General features: G+C 43.3%; 1 long non-coding RNA gene across 1 annotated transcript; it reads right to left on the bottom strand.

Annotated features, from left to right (window-relative positions):
• Positions 1 to 293: 293 nt before the first annotated feature.
• Positions 294 to 3,595, bottom strand: LOC125942116 (uncharacterized). Its single transcript, XR_007464822.1, has 3 exons — positions 3,441 to 3,595; positions 1,282 to 1,323; positions 294 to 460 (listed from the first exon to the last, which is right to left on the bottom strand). It is a non-coding gene; the product is annotated as an uncharacterized LOC125942116 (long non-coding RNA).
• Between the last annotated feature and the right edge of the window lie 13,618 nt (positions 3,596 to 17,213).

Raw genomic sequence — 17,213 nt, 5'->3', positions numbered from 1 at the left:
TAGAGCAACTAATGTGCAAATACACCTAACTTTGTCAGTTGTAGCCACCAATCACTTCTGGCAGTTAAGGCTGCTTTTAAAATTTAGCACTTTAGTAGGGAGGCATTAGAGACTTGAGATCAAATGAACATTCATCCCAAATAGTAGGCTATTGTAGCACGTAGTTGCAGACACAGGCTACTTGAAAATCATTTGTTGTGCTAATAGCAAGCTAGTAATTCCAAGTACAAAATGTGAATGCTAAAATGCAATGGGAAAAAGGATGTACGGTACTTGCCTATAACAGTGTTGACCCTAATAAGGCCAAGAGCCTCTTTTTGCCTATTGGTGGTGTTTTCGAGAAGTAAGTGGCCCATGAGGTTCTTCTCTGTGAACACATTGTGAATCAAGGCCGCTGCAAACTTGCCTGGTCCACCATGGCAATCTGTGCCAGGATCATCTGAATGAGCACTTCTCCAACCTATGTGAAAGGGCACATTTAGGTAAATATTAGTGAGGTAGTCTAAGGATTTTAAGCACATTTACACAACAGCCACACTCCACATAAATCACAGAAATACTGCCTGCTCCAGACCTAAAATGTCAACTAATGTCACTAATAAAAACAACTAAAACTAATGTCATAGCTTGTTATCCTGTTAGGATGCCATGTGCTTCAGAAAAACAAGGATTCACCCAGTACAAAATAAAATAGTAAGTAAACCAAAGCATCAAAAACTTTAATGCAAGTAGCATTTTTAGGTTACTTCACATACTTTCGGGTGTCTGCCTCTAAGTATTTTCCAGCCAATTTGTGTCACTAGGTGGTCAATGGCCTAATGGGTAGGGCTGCTATGTTGAGGGAAGTGGGTTAATAACCATCTGATGGACCTGCTTGGATCTCTGGGTATGTGACTCAGAGTATGTGCCTCTTCAATGAACCTCTTTCACGCCATCGTGGGCAACTGCTGCTTGTGTTGGCAAGCAGCAGTAGCAGCTCAAACAGTAAGATAACTGTTGACGTTAATGCGATTACCACTACACATCAAATTCGCTTGCTGTGTCCCAGACCTACTCAGCTGAATGTGTACATAAGACACAAAGGCAGGGTGTGCCAACTGCCCACCTCATTAAATAATTTAATCGACTCGCAAATCAAAGGCTATGCAAAATCGCAAAGGAGGCACTTAATGCTACCAGTTTTACTAAATCTTAAGGAGAATACCTCCCGGCAATACATTCTCCTGGCAACAGTGCATTTGATCATGGTGACGCTAGACGATGAATGGCCAAAGAATTCACCTTTTGCATTCCGGCTGTGGCGTCTCCAGGCTCATTTTGATTCTGAAAACAGATGTCAGTATTAAAATGTGATGCCACGATAACTCAAAAGCAACAATCAAAACATCTACATGGACGATTAGGCCGACATAAATGGATGGATATAAATGACTGATTGAAAACATTAAAGCATGGCTGCTCTTGCCACTGGCAGTGTGAGGTGGGCAAATAAATTATTTTTAATTTCTCTCCAAAATTTTTAAAATTATTTTGCTCATCTACTGAACTGTTGTGGCCACATCTTAAAGGTAGCTCGTTCATATAAAACCAGTGTTGCATTTTTTTACTCCCCGTCTAACTGCTGCTACTGCAATTTGCTTACTCTCTTAAGTATTCCACAGAACTGCTCCACCAACAAACCATTGTTCCAAGCTTATATCAAAGCGTCATTTAGTTCACAAGGATACGCTCCCCTTTCACTCTCTCTCCTCTTTAGAGTGTGAATTCAAAGCAAAAATAACTTATTGACATAGCTGTCTACTTCTATCTCATAAAAAGCCTTGTTAATTTTTTACATTTGTCGATAACGCCTACATGCCACTGGAAGCACAGTGGGACGACACGGCAAATATGCCCAAGCATCTCGTTCCTTTACTGATTTTCGAACTTAGTTAAATCAATGAGTTACTGAAGGGCCAAAGGCTGAAACTTCACACGATGACGTTATTTTGAATGTTTCATCCCTCTAAAGCAGAACATAGAATCCCACAGAATCTGCCTTTTCCGTGAATATAGAGCGCCTACGCGAAGGCGTTAGCGCGAAGTACTCGATGGCGTCGAAGGGAGATAATGGCTAAAAAAAAAAAGTTCACCGCGCGCCTACCGGCGGAAAACAAACCACACATAACCTGATGATTTCACAGCATTCGCTGCCATCAGCCCTTTTTTATCTCACCTATCACATAGAATCACATATACGCCCTTGCAATTCTTTATTATTATCGCGCCACAGCGCGTGTCTACCGCACGGCGTGTCAGCGGACTCTGGGCACTCGATCCTGAAGCGAACAGCGCAGCAGAATACATTCGAACGGCAAAACGCCCCGCGCATATTTTCGCCGATCCCGACACGCCATGTAGTAGACGCACGTCAATGGACGGCGTTGCGCGAACGAAATATACTTGATTACAGTACAGTTCGGATTATTTCACGTCGCATTGTTTCTACCAAAACGGCAAAGCACGAGCGCTCATTAATAAGGCTAATTTCAATCGGTGCTGGAACACCGTGCCAAAAAAACGTGGCGCACACAACATGCCCTGTTTCAGCTGGCTCCACACAGCTGCTCACCAAAACGGCAGAGCACGAGCGCTCATTAGTAAGGCTAATTTCAATCGGTGTTGGAACACCGTGCCAAAAAAACGTGGCGCACACAACATGCCCTGTTTTAGCTGGCTCCACACAGCTGCTCACCAAAACGGCAGAGCACGAGCGCTCATTAATAAGGCTAATTTCAATCGGTGCTGGAACACCGTACCAAAAAACGTGGCGCACACAACATGCCCTGTTTTAGCTGGCTCCACACAGCTGCTCACCAAAACGGCAGAGCACGAGCGCTCATTAATAAGGCTAATTTCAATCGGTGCTGGAACACCGTACCAAAAAAACGTGGCGCACACAACATGCCCTGTTTTAGCTGGCTCCACACAGCTGCTCACCAAAACGGCAGAGCACGAGCGCTCATTAATAAGGCTAATTTCAATCGGTGTTGGAACACCGTACCAAAAATCGTGGCACGCACAACATGCCCTGTTTTAGCTGGCTCCACACAGCTGCTCACCAAAACGGCAGAGCCCACGAGCGCTCATTAATAAGGCTAATTTCAATCGGTGCTGAAACACCGTACCAAAATTCGTGGCGCGCACAACATGCCCTGTTTTAGCTGGCTCCACATAGCTGCTTTACGTCGCCGCAAGCGCGCTGTGAAGTTAAATCAGGACAAAACTTCATGCTCAATATAACAAATCTAGTGCTGCACAACCAATTCTCGCAACGGAAGGATAGTACTAGTAATGAAAACAAGCACAGAAGCGCGTGGAAGACACGCACGGGCTCTGTACGCACTTTTGCTGAAAGCGTCGCAATGAACGAGCAAGTGGAATTCGAAACACTCACTCACCTTCGATTTGGCTGAGTCGGAGGCGATCATGGTGATCTTCGAGGCAACGTGTAGCCCATAAAGAGCGAGCAACAGGTTGAAATATACAAAAGATGTCACAGCGAGGCAAAGGGCACAGAAAACGCAGCAAACTCATCACGCAACCCGCACACATACCGCCGCACGCACAAAGTTCTGGAATGCTCCAAAGAGTCCACAGCGCAAGCGCGCATACACACAAAAACGCGCATACAAATCCACGCTTTCATAGACATGAATTGCAATATTTATTAACAAATATTCTAATATAAAGGTATTTCTTGACAATTTATGTGGTTTGCAGGAGTATGAAAGTTTTCTGCTTAGCTTCCTTGAGGAACTATTTTCTTTATCGCGGTAGCGCAGTGCGCCGGCCGGGCACGTACGGCGCGCGCGGGAAATAGTGCAAAATTCAAACGTCGCAAATGTCGCGCCCTGTGTGCGCGCACAGTTTTCATCGTTTGTATTAAAAAGAAACATTTATTTTAATACGTGAAGCAACCGGCGCGAAATAAACTACGGACCAACAACGTACACAATTGTCGCTGTTCGTGCTTGTTAGTTTGACATCATGACAAACGGTAGACAGCATGCCGTCCCATTGATTAAACATTTGTACCTGTGCTTCTGCGCTACGATTTGCCACCGGCAAAGTATAACAGCGTAGATTGTGCGTGGTGGCCAAGCAGTTTCCCAACACACTGGCCAGCACCCCGTCTCTACGTGTTACAAAAAAGACCTAGGCTTTCATGTAAAATATGGACACCACGTCGCAGAGATCACCCAAACTTGTTTCATTCTATTGTGCGCTATGTGCTACCAACTAAACGAAACGCACTCTTTAAAAACATAATTGTTTATTATGCTTACATACTACTTTTCCCACCATCTTGCCCATATTGAACATGGAGGCAATGCCGTTTTCTGACACAGACAGGGCACTGGCCACTTACAATAGAAGCCGATGGGAATCCAGGAGGTGCCCAATCATCGGTCATTGGTCACTGCTTGTTGAGACGTTTGTCTTGTGCTCCAATTTTGTGTCTATATATATATATATATATATATATATATATATATATATATATATATATATATATATATATACATAGGGTGGTCATACGGAATTTTTAGAAATCGCCTGTGGCAGGTAGCATAATTCTTATCATTGAGCTGGGTTAAGCGATGAGGCGGACATTAGTAGGACGCGCAATCGAAACATAGATTCAGCTAATTAACAAAAAATCACTAATTAACTTCTTAGTTTATTACTTTACGACACATATTGCGATTTACGAATTTGAGCCGGTGAGCTTGTCAGGCGTATCCACTTGGAATGAATTTCCAGAATGACAATAATTTGGAGATATGCGCCATCAAACTCGCCGCCAAAATGCACTTTTGTTATTCTTACTTTGTTACCAAAATGCTGTTTTATACATTAAAGCACAAAACTAACTAAAACGCCCATATATTTCGTCCCACACTTTGGGCAATAATATCTCGAAACTGGTGTTATCCTGGAAATTCATTTTATGTGGATGCATCTTGCAAACTCACCGGCTACAATTCATATATTGCAATATGTCATAAAATAATTAACTAAGAAGTTCATTAGTCATTTTTTGTTAATTATTAGAATATTAGTTTCAATTTCTTGTGTTACTAATGTCCGTTTCTTCGAATAACCAAGCTAAGGGATAAGATTTATGGTACCTAGCTGCTACAAGTGATTTTTAAAAATTTTCGTAACTTTCTTGCACTGACACTTAAATATATGCAAATTCCACGTAGCTGGACAGAACCAAGGTAATGTTTTTTGCCGTCGCTTACAGATACTCAAATTTTTGCATTAGATAAATAATTAGATAATCATTATAAAAAATAATTATTATTCAATTAATAATAAATAATTAGCTTCTCGGATATTATATTTAGATGAAAAGTGTCAATCAGAAAATTATAGAGCAACAGGAAAAAACTCCCGATACAGCTTCTGTTGCCCAATACGTGGTACATAAAAGTGTTTTCCGAGCGTGAAAGAAGCCCGCGGATACACGCATAGTGCCTCGAGCGGCTAGTTTTGCGGCAATTTTGCGTGTATTCGCGGGCTTCTTTCACGCTCGGAAAAAAAAGAAAAAGAAAAAAATCACTTTTCTGTTGCACGTATTGAACAATAGAAAGCTGTATCGGGAGTTTTTAGTGGCAGAAGCGTCGAGTGCCATTTGTTCTTTGGACAGTACTTCCGGTTCACCTCCTGAGATGATCAGGAGGTGAAAATAAATCGAAAGAAATAGTACAGTACAAAATTCACGAATTTCATTATAGATATGATATCAGAGCATAAGTTTAGCTATATGTTGAGTCACTGAAGTCTCTGGAATAATTAGAATTAATTAGCTGAGACGACCGGGGACGCAATCCAAGTAAATCAGAAAAAAGAAAAAAAAATGGTTCAGTTCAGAATTCATGACTTTCATTATAGATATATCAAAGCATAAGTTTTGTTGCAAGCTGACTTGCTGAAGTGTCTGGGATAATTATAACTAATTAGCTGAGACGAGATTAAAAATAAATTAGGAAAAAAATAAAAAAATAATACAGTGCAAAATCCATCGGTTTCTTTAGAGACATGATATCAAAGCATAAGCTTAGTTCAAGTTGAGTTACTGAAGTGTCTGGAATAATTATAATTCATCAGGAATCAATTATTACTGCTTACCAAAGCACAGAACACCAACGCCGGGATGCGAGTGCCAAAAAGAAACACCTAAGTCAAAGTTTAAGGTTGCCTACTCTTTTAAGCATGAAATGCTTTTAGCTCCCGTTGTCGGCGATCTTCAAGTGACCTTGAGCCAAAAGTCAAAGCTCTTATCCGGGCACTCAAAACGAGAACATGCCGGCAAGTTGAAAATGAAATTTAGTCACCCGTAGGCACGAGTACAACTGTGGTATGGACGTAGAGTGCAATATAACGTACCGTACATGCAATACATTGTACTTGATATAAACAAAACATATGAGCAAACAAAAAAGTAAATGGTGTCTGCTTGACACTGGCTTTGCCACAAATCAAAAACCACTATGACAAGTTGCGAGAACAAAACGAGATCATCCGAGCAACCAGTCATACTTGAAAAAATGCAGTCTCTGGCACAAACCCTTTACTAAACATGCTAGTTACTCTCCAAACAAATTACAAAAAAGATATTGCTTGCGAGTTCTTCCCAATGTTTCTTGACAAGCTGTAACTTCTATTACGCTGAAGTTTTATTTGTCATTTCCAATAGCGACGTTCAAAAGGCATAGATACAGGGGTAGCTAAAGTGGGCCCATCCTGGAGGCAGTGCAGAAAGGGTCCAAGCGCAATGTCACATATCCCCTGTGGGCACGGGGACCTGTAACGCTTCTTTGAACTGCCCCTGTCATACGTGGGACCCAAAGAGACAAAGTCAAGAGCTCTTCCTCTGTCGAGAAAATGGAGTCTCTTATAAAAATGAGTATTGATATGTTGTTGGCATATTGTTGAGGAATTGTTGACACAATATCCTTTCAATAATGCCTCAATAGTTATTGAACGTACACAACAATACCTCAACAATAAAGTTGTTGAGCGCTTCACAACAGTAAAGTCATTGACTAATTGTTGTTGACATATTGTTGAATAATGTTGAATATTATTGAGAATTGTTGAGCAATATTGACATTGAATATATATCTGAAAGCAAAGCTTGTCGCCGTAAGCATCTTACGTAAGCAAAGGCATATCTTACGTAAGCAAAGCTTGTCATCCGATTCTAGTAAGCGAAGCTTGTCGTCCGATTGTAGCATGCTGATTCTAGCGTGACGGCTTCCGAAGCCCAGGCAAAACGTCAGCGAAGAGCCGCCGAACCTGAATTTAGGGCAAACGAAGCGGAACGCCTGCGGCAGCGTCGTCTTGCCACAAGCTCCCCCAGTTACGACTTGAGAGATAGGCCTTTGGTTCGAGTTATGTGACACTCTATATATTTAGTGGTGGTTAAGTGAACAATAAAACAATATATATGTGTAAAACACATACACACCTATGCGTGTGTGTTTCAGACATATATTCAATGTCAATATTGCTCAACAATTCTCAATAGTACTCAACATTATCCAACAATATGTCAACAACAATTAGTCAATGACTTTACTGTTGTGAAGCGCTCAACAACTTTATTGTTGAGGTATTGTTGTGTACGTTCAATAACTATTGAGATATTATTGAAAGGATATTGTGTCAACAATTCCTCAACAATATGCCAACAACATTTCAATAGTCATTTTTATAAGGGTACCCAGAATACGTGGCGCACATCTCACGTCCATTGACCCGTGGCACGGTACGTGATTGATGATGATGATGATAACTTATCTGAATTTTCAGAACGAGCTGGTAGAAATAGTCACCTAGCCTGCTTGAGTTAACCAGGACGAGTTACATGCAGCGTGCAACTGCTATATGCAACTTACATGTCGGGCACGCTGTGTTTGCAGGCGCCTTAACTAGATGGTGCCACCATACTGGCGGACGCTCGGGATCGCGTTAATTTGACGCCTCGTCTGAATCGCATCTCGTCGACTGCGCCTGTGCACGGCGCGTTTGCAGGAGCCTTAACTAGATGGCGCCACTATACTGGCGGAGACTCGGCATCGCGTTGATTGCGCGCCTCGTTGGAATCGCATCTCGTCGTCTGCGCCTGCGCACGCTGCGACTGCAGGCGCCTTAACTAGATGGCGCCACCATACTGGCGGTGGCTCGGGATCGCGTTGATTGTGCGCCTCGTCTGAATCGCATCTCGTCGTCTGCGCCTGCGCGCCTGCCTAGGACGCGTTTATAGGGCATTTTTCCCGCTGCCTGATAGCAAGCGCTTGCGTGGCTCAGTGGTAAATCATCCGACTCCCGCGCAGCGGGCCTGGCTTCGTTCCCGGCGGGGACCGGGTACTTTTTTCGCATTTCCGGCGATAGCGGTTACGGTCACCAGCGGCGGCGGCGGAGGTGGCGGCGGCGGACACCATCGCGAACCGAAACGGCTATTGCAATGAGCCCATAACAGCTTACGCTGTAAAAGACATTTTCGAGATCAAGACAGGTGTATCCTTATGGGTATACCAGTTCAGTTTCGACAAACACAAGCATTAGACAAACCGACGAATGCATTGTTTTGTGGCGCAAGGGCCAAGTATGGCCAAAAAGCGCCAGGCCAGTGCTAATGAGTTCGAAGCGAAGCGATGAATTACGAGCAGCGGATGGGACAGGGCCTAAAGGGGCCTAAAAGACGGTCTCTGTAATTGCGTAAAACCTATATGTAATAAAATTATGGCAATGACTAATGAAGTTTGCCATTGACACGAAAGATGTATTGTGAAGCAGTGACGATATACTAAAATATGTCAGAGGCAAAAATTTTCAAAAGGCACAACTGCCTTAACAGTACCTGCCCTTGGTACGCAAAAACCTGGAGGCGTGTGCTATAGAAAAGTATTGTCACAGCGGTATCCTCTGGCGAGAGGGTGCGCTACGACATTATTGGGCCAGTAACATGCAAGACGACATCGCTCAAGAAGCCTAGGACAGCTTTGGCATTAAAAAGCGGCTCTTCACCAAGAAACATAGCAGGATGGAGAGGGACACAATACCAATATGCTAGGGGGAAATGTTTATTTCTCTCTTTTTCCGCTTCCCGACACTCCAGGAGGACGTGGAGGACGGTAAGCCTCTCACCACATCTACCACAATTTGAGGTTCATTACTATTCAATAGAAAATTGTGAGTACCATGTGCGTGTCCTTATCTGAGACGACAGAACAGGACATCAGTTCGTCGTGTTTTCGTAGCAGAGGGCCAGAAACCTGAGTTCGGCTTAATCAAATGGAGCTTATTATCTTTCGGCGTCCCACAAGCATTGCCAGTGGCTTCGCAGTTTCGTTCGCAAAAAAAGGCTTGAAATAGGTTGCAGGAATAGTAACAGTAAGATTAATATCTTGAGATGTAATTGATGTGGCCATTTGGTCTGCTAGCACATTACCCTAGATGCATCTACGACCAGGAACCCAGCATATTTTCACATGTCTTTGAGATGAATAAATATTAGATACAAGTATGAGGAAAGTTCCATAAGAACAGGATTTTTCTGCTTTCTTAAAGACCTTTACGACACTTAAGAAGTCCGTGAATATTATTGCGTTCTGTAGCATTAATTTCTTAATGTGTTTAACAGCAGACAGTACTGCATAGACTGCTGCAGTAAAGATACTTGTATGAGGGTTCAAAACATCTGATTCACAGAAAGAGGGACCAACAGCCACGTAAGATACACCAGCATGTGACTTTGAGGCGTAGGTGTAGAATTCAGAGCAAGAGTACTTCGATTCGAGTTCGCGGAAATGCCATGCGATTTCGAGTTCAGGAGCGTGCTTTGTGACCTCTACAAAGGATACATCACATTCTATCACCTGCCAATCCCAGGGCGGTAACAGCTTACCTGGAGTCATTAGACGATGTTCGATAGGTGGGACATCTATTTCTTCGGTAAGTTCTCTCACACAACATAGATCACGCTGCTAGTCGTTTCTCAAGCCCTTGCAAGTGGCCCCGCCGGTGATTTCAATAGAAACCTTTGTCCTCTGAGGCAGATGGCATTGGGAATATGAGCCCTTTGGAGCCATCGTAAATAGAGCCCCACCACAACATGAACCCCCAATACCTCCATGGCCTGGCCATTGCCGTCGCCAGCCCGGAGGCACTTTCGCCTGAAATAACCCCACGTGCGTCCGCTGGCCTCGTTCTTGAAAAGTGGTGAGAATTCGCGCCGTTTTATTGAAAATCCCGAATGTTCGCACACTTCGGCTTTCTTACTGTCGTTGTTAGACCTTGCCGGCTTTGAGACGCGCCTCTGTCGGATAGCTTATAGCAGTACTAGTGGTACAAAATTTCAAGATTGAATCCGGATCGATGCGCAAATAGGAGCAAATGTGCAAGAACCTTTACGCTTTCTGATAGATGCAGCATATTCCATGGCGCCACCATGCAGAAAGGTATGGTGGTGCCGTGTTTGGTACTGTAAACACGCTTATTTTGGTCGAGAGTTGTCAATTTTCAATTAGTGCACTTAAAGTATCTGATAATTTTTCGATTACATATGTGTCGTAAATACATTAATGTACCCTTTGATTTACCGAGATGTTTAGTCTACCGCTTCGCGCCATACAGTTAATAAACCATATTGTCAGAGCTCTTTAATATTTCACCGACAAGATGCGGACGTAAAACAACACGATACCAATAAAATTTTCTTAACGTAGCTTCATGTTGCAGATCGATGTTTGCTATGACAAAAACATGTTACTTTTAGATAACAGTGTTAAAGACAGCAGTTTAACAGGCTAAAATTACAAATGGTACCGGTCATAGGCGCATCAAAGCGCATAGGAACATCATAGGCGCATCAAAGACATTACAAAAATGCATCGTACAAGCTTTCTACAGCGCCGGCGTTTTCGGAACAATATAGCAGATACAGCAGGCTAACATAGCGTAACGCACCTACCGAAACGTTTCACGTTTCTCTAGAGTCCGTGCAGATCCGAGATAAACAATGAATTTAGCAGCAGCGTGTTATGAACTTTTACTTTACCTATATATTTCAAAAACAATGCATTATAATAGCTGACATCCTGCACTTACCTTCGGATTTTCATTCTACAAGTGCAGCATGATTCAACGAAACTCGGGCCAACTGATTTTCCGAGCCCAATGACACACGTTGTGCACGTGTCTGCGAATTTTCTAGGTTGCTGCGCTCGTGAAACGAGAACGAATAGTGCGATTAAATCTTGGTAATGTGCATAACACGGCAATGACAATTTTGTGACTTTTATGTGGTCCAATACTAGATTGTCACCCCATGATCTACCTGAAAGCTCCGTGAAATATTGATTTGTCCAAAAGCCAAGACGGAGATAGTGCGTTCAGATGCACGTGAGCGAGCCCATCCGCTCCGATATACGTGCGCCTTCCTAGAGTTGTCTGTCCTATTATTCACCTGCTGCGTTCTAAACCTCACCATATAAGTAATTGCAAAAACGTTTGCAATTTCTTTATGCTACGCTTGCGAAGGTGCGCCGATCGAACGTGCTTAGTGAAACTGCAGCCCCTACAGCGTTAAGACCCATTCTAATTGATGTTGTTGCATGAAAGCATGGCTCGTACTCACGAGGGGGGGTTGGTGACAGTGGACAGACTGAAACGTGCACCCAACAAAATACAAAAAAGTGGTAAAAGGCCAACATTCAAGAAGAAGCATTAGGCAAAGAAAAGATACGACAAATTTTTAGAGGGCTCAAGGGTTCATTCATAAACATAGACAAAATTCACAGTTCCACCCAGAAGGCGAAGCATCGATTGCGATAGCAACTTATTAGACAGTTATACGAAGTAAGGATAGTAGTTTCATCGTCTGTATAAAGTTGTAAACATTCGTTTACTAATTAAATTAACAAGCATGGTGTCACGCGCGCACAAGCAAACATGAGCACATCTCACTCGATGACCACACACACTCGCTGTCAAAATGCTGGAGTGAGCAAGCGCGGTGACAGCAGCGACCGAATTGACTTTCGTGCTCCCTCTTGCTTGAACGTGAACTAAGCGGCGAGAACACAGCGCACACGAAGCTATCAGACCTCGCACTCTGTCCCCATCGCCGATCGCTTTCAATATAGAGGCCGTGCGGCCACCCCATAGGCAGCCGACGCCACAGTAGAATGTCCGCCCCCCTCCCTCCGCTCCCACCGATGCCCGGCACACGACGGAAGACGACGTGCTTCCACCCAGCTTTCCTCCCTGGCGCACGCAAGAATGAGCCACCATCATATGCTCACCCTCGCACGCTTTCGCTCGCACATACAGCATAAAGTGCGTGGCGACGATGTTAGCGCCGTTGGACTTTATACGGGACATCACGGCGACACCAACGGCGATGGTGACGGCAGAAATGCGCCTGGAGCGTCCATATAACTGCTATCGCAATAAAAGAATAACGTCCACCATTGTCTGTGCCCTAGCAGCGTCATCTTCCGGACGCTTCAGCGACCTTGTGCAGATCAGTAAGCATAGACCCATAATTGACAGGCACCAAAGGACAAACTTTTTGGTGTTGTAGGTGCTAAATCCAGGTTACCGGTCGTAAATATGAGATGCATTCTGCGGAGGGAGCAGAAGGGGCAGCAAAAAAGATAGATATGGTCAATAGTTTATAGTTCATTACAAAAAGAACAGAGGTTAGTTATGGATAAACCAGATCTATGAAGGTAAACGTTTAGGCGGGGAACTCTGCAACCAAAGCATGACAACTGCGCATCGCATTGTCATGAAAGGCATTTGCGCGTGTTCCAGGGAAACTTTATATATCGAAAATCATCAGCGGAAGTAGGAATGATTCATTGCAATTTAGACATACAAGGCGTTCAAATCTAGCTTCTGTTATATAAGAGAAATCAGGAATAACATTTATGACCGGACCATTAAGTGACGACGATGCGAGCGAGTCAGCGTATTCATTTAATAACGATTCCACTATGTCCGGGGACCCAGACAACGCGGACTTCAGACCAACTGTCTGGAACAAGTGTCGAAAATATACTCAGCATTGTGTGGCCGATTATTAAATGCTAAATGTGTACAGACGAAAGCGGATCTGTGCCAATTATTACTTAAGATTTCTGTGTGCCCACTTTTCTGAGGGCCAGGATAATTGCCAGAAATTCTGCAGCAGAAATTGGGGTGTAATCAGCGAGACGGAGTGCAAAATGCCAGTTCAGCTCATTGGAAAATATGCCTGCTCCGGCCTTCTTAAAACTTTGTGTTGCGTCCGTAGAAATAACAGCGTGAGAAGGAAATTAACCAAGATTATCTTGAAGGAGACCTTTAAGTATGTGCTCGAAGCAGTTTTCATGGTTTGGAAAAGTATAATCAAAAATTCATTTAACCTTCAACGTATTTGTTTTTCGGGAAATTAGGCACGGTACACTAACTTGAAGTTTTGATAACAGCGCCTGAACAAAAACAACCTGCAGCTGTCGAGAACGCCACCAAGATATTCTGAAAAATGAATCAGTTGAAGCTATGAAAACGTATTGCAAACGGGAGAGAGCTGCATCGTAAAACTTTCGGAAAGTCAAGACAGTTACTTGCTTAACTCTGAACTCAAGTAGATAAATTCCAGCCTCCAGGTAACATACAGTGTTAACCAAAAAACTTGACAGCCCAAGGCAAAGACGCAGCGCATGCCTCTCCAGTAGTATTAAAGGTCTTAGCCTGTATGCTGCACCTACTGAAAGAATAACACAGCCGAATCCACGAATGGGGTGGACGTAAAGTTTATAAATCATTAGTAACTGAGCTTTACGCGTACCTGTGTTAATTATTACTGAACCGGCGCAAGCAATCCCATCAGACGTTCTCCTTGACTAGCATTTGCTTCGATTTGGGGATGCCAGTTTAGCTTGCCGTCACTTGTTATCCCTTACGTCACTTGTTATCCCTAAGTACTTCAAAGCGGCAACTTACACTATCGGCTCATTTCGATAATGAAGAGAAATAAAAACAGGATTTTACAGTGGAAACACAAGTAACGAGCATTTATTGACGCCAAGAGAAGAAGATCGTCCATCCAGTCAGGATTCGAGTTCAGACAAATATGATTGTAAAATTTGGTATAACGTCTTGATGTCCCACGATGAGGAGAAAATGCAATGCTATCAGCATAGAGATAGAGTAGAACATCCTGATTAACTGGGACAGAATATAACAAAACATTAAACAAAAGCGGAGAAAGAATTGATCTTTGTGGTATCTCTCGTGTGTTTATATGTACCTGATGTCACCCCATCCTTGAAAAAAAAAAGGAATTGTCCACCAGAAAGAGGAACGAAGAAGAAGTCGACTAGTGTGGGCGCGTTGACATCGGCTCCCGCTTTCATCAGTGCTTTTAATTTAAACTCCGCCACAGGTAAATCTTTTAGCTCATGGTGGAATTCAGAATGCACGCAGGCTCACCGAAAACGGAAAGCTGCCTGGAAGAAACTTCTCTGTAATCAATGTCCGAAAAATTGGAGTGATTACCAATTCCTTGCTGCATCTTTCAAGCGTGCGAAAGTTAAAGCCAAATATGAGTATGACGAGAATAAATCCACGTATCTCTCTAATTCTAAAAACAAGAAAGCCCTTTTTAGATTTTTACGCTCACGAAAGATGATTCCGGTTCCAGCAAATATTGACTCTTTCGTCCTTTCGCCACGCGAATTGGAAAATATTGGAAAGGGCCTAGAAGACAGGTTTTATTCAATAGTTCCACCATACTACTTGAAATAACTACCGCTAGAAGAATTTAAGGAAGTTACGTTTCAAGAATTGGCGGTTGTTGTTCGCTCTCTGCCTTCTTCAGCGCCAGGACCAGATGGAGTTACCACAGCTGTGATAAAAATTCTGTATGAATTGTCCCCGCACGAAATTTTAAATATGCTAAATTATTCTTTAAAAAATGCCTGGATACCCTCAGAATGGAAAATTGCTAAGGTAATTCCGATACTCAAAAAACATGGAGGTGGATATTCTTTAGATAATATTCTCTCACATCCAACTTGTTTAAACTAATAGAAAGAATTTTGAATGGCCGAATGACGACATAGCTGAAAACTCAATTCGTAGCCCCCGTCAAAATGGCTTTATATCAGGGTACTCGATATGGTGTGCGCACATCTATTTAGAGAGTCGAGTACAACTTGCACGTCGTAGGAGAGAATATTCAGCATTGGTGACTTTAGATCTAGCTAAAGCTTATGATTCCGTGAGCATGGACTTCTGATAAAGCAACTAGAGATGTACAGGTTTCCGAAATACATCACGGCGTGGATTGCAGAATTTTTAAGGGAAAGAGAATTCTATTGTTTTCAAAGCGGATGTTCATCGTCAAGGTATAGGCAGAAACGCGGAGTACCACAAGGATCAGTGTTATCTCCTGTTTTATTTAATATATTTTTAAGCTCCATTCCTTCGCTCCAGGACATTCGTGTATAAGTTTATGCCGATGACATCGCTTTTTTCGCGTCCAATGATGATCTAAATTCACTGCGTCAATCGTTACAAAATTACTTATGCATGCTTGAAACCTGCATTGATAATATACATATATCTCTGAATGTTAGAAAAAGTGCACTTCTTGTCTTTCCTTCAGATGTTCCCATTAATATTTCATTTCTGTATCGTCAAGGGTTCATTCCCCAAGTGAATTGCCTTAAATACCTGGGAATCAAACTGGAGAAGCCACATTGAAAGAGTTGCGTCTAAAGCAACTCGTGCCGTGGGATGGCTACGCAAGATCAGTCACCAATGATATGGGCTGCGAAGGCATACATTAATTATGATATATAAAATGTATGTCCGACCGATCATGGAATTTGGGAGTGTCTTGTTTTCTGGTAGCCCAGCTTAGAAAATTCAACCTCTGATAATATTAGAAAGGGAAGCTCTGCGATTGTGCCTTGGACTCCCTAAGTTTGTTGCCAACACCGTGCTGTATATGGAAGCGCGAATACCCAGCTTAAAAAGCAGATTGAGGATTCTTACAGTCCAAATGTATCTAAAAATTTCCGAATCTCCTCAAAGAATACCAATGTATATTTTTATTAACAAACCAAGTTCATTCTTTAATAGCCATTGGTCGCGATTGCACACCCCTCAGATCGTATTCTTACAGGCACAGCTATCACCATTGAATGTCCAAATTCAACGCATTCACCCAACAAGTCAATCAAAAATAAGCCTCCAGATAGACTTTGACGATATTTTCCCCTCGAAAGCGCGGCTCAACCGGGCACCGCTCTCGATCCAGAGGGCGCTCGGTGTCCAGCGTGAGGATACAGGAGGAGCCTACCTGGGCGGATCGTGTCAAAGGGAAGACGAAGAAGGAGCAGCAGAGACCCACGGAGGTAACGCGGTCGACTTCGCTAGAGCATGGTAGTTGGTCGCACGTGGAGGCATTACTGAAGGAAGTTAAGGAGCTTAGAGAGGAGGTACGCCGACTCAAAGCCGCCAAGGCAAACCCCACGCCCGGTGAAATAGAGGCGAGCAACCAGACGCCAGAGGTAGTCGAACAGATACCCCGCGTAGGACTCAGTAAAGCAAAGCGTAAGGTCCCCCTTCCTGAGGAGGAGCAAGAGAGCGACTCGGAAACGTCTCAGGGAGAGGCTCAACAAAGAAAGATGTTGGAGGAACTACTCAGGATAAGTAGAGAAAATCAGGACAGCGTAACGCTTTTGCTGCAAAGAGTAACGGTACTAGAGGAAAAGGCGGTGATTAGGGCGAAAGCCAAGGTCCGAGCGCAAAGCAAGACAGTGAATCACTCCGAGGATGCTCGGGACGCGGAGCAAGCCATGGTAATGTAGCATCATGGTGGACGATCACAAGGATCTGGTAATCTGGCAGTGGAACTGTGCCAGTTTTTAAAGGCGCAAGGCTCCACTACGGCAGTTTTTAACGAATCAGGTGGAAAAGCCACAGATTTTATTATTACAAGAGACACTATGTGATGTCCCTACCCTCTCTGGCTTCAAAACTGTGTCGGTCATGAACGAGGGAGGAAGAGGATTAGCCACAATGATCAAAAATAATTTACCCTTCATTGAGCATCAAATACATACTGGACGGGGTAAGATGGAGGCCCTTTTCGTGGA

This window comes from Dermacentor silvarum, chromosome 1 (genome assembly GCF_013339745.2).
Source record: "Dermacentor silvarum isolate Dsil-2018 chromosome 1, BIME_Dsil_1.4, whole genome shotgun sequence".
In the NCBI taxonomy this organism is placed as follows: domain Eukaryota; kingdom Metazoa; phylum Arthropoda; class Arachnida; order Ixodida; family Ixodidae; genus Dermacentor; species Dermacentor silvarum.
The sequence above is the reverse complement of the archived record's forward strand: the minus strand, read 5'-3'. Positions and strand labels throughout refer to the sequence as shown.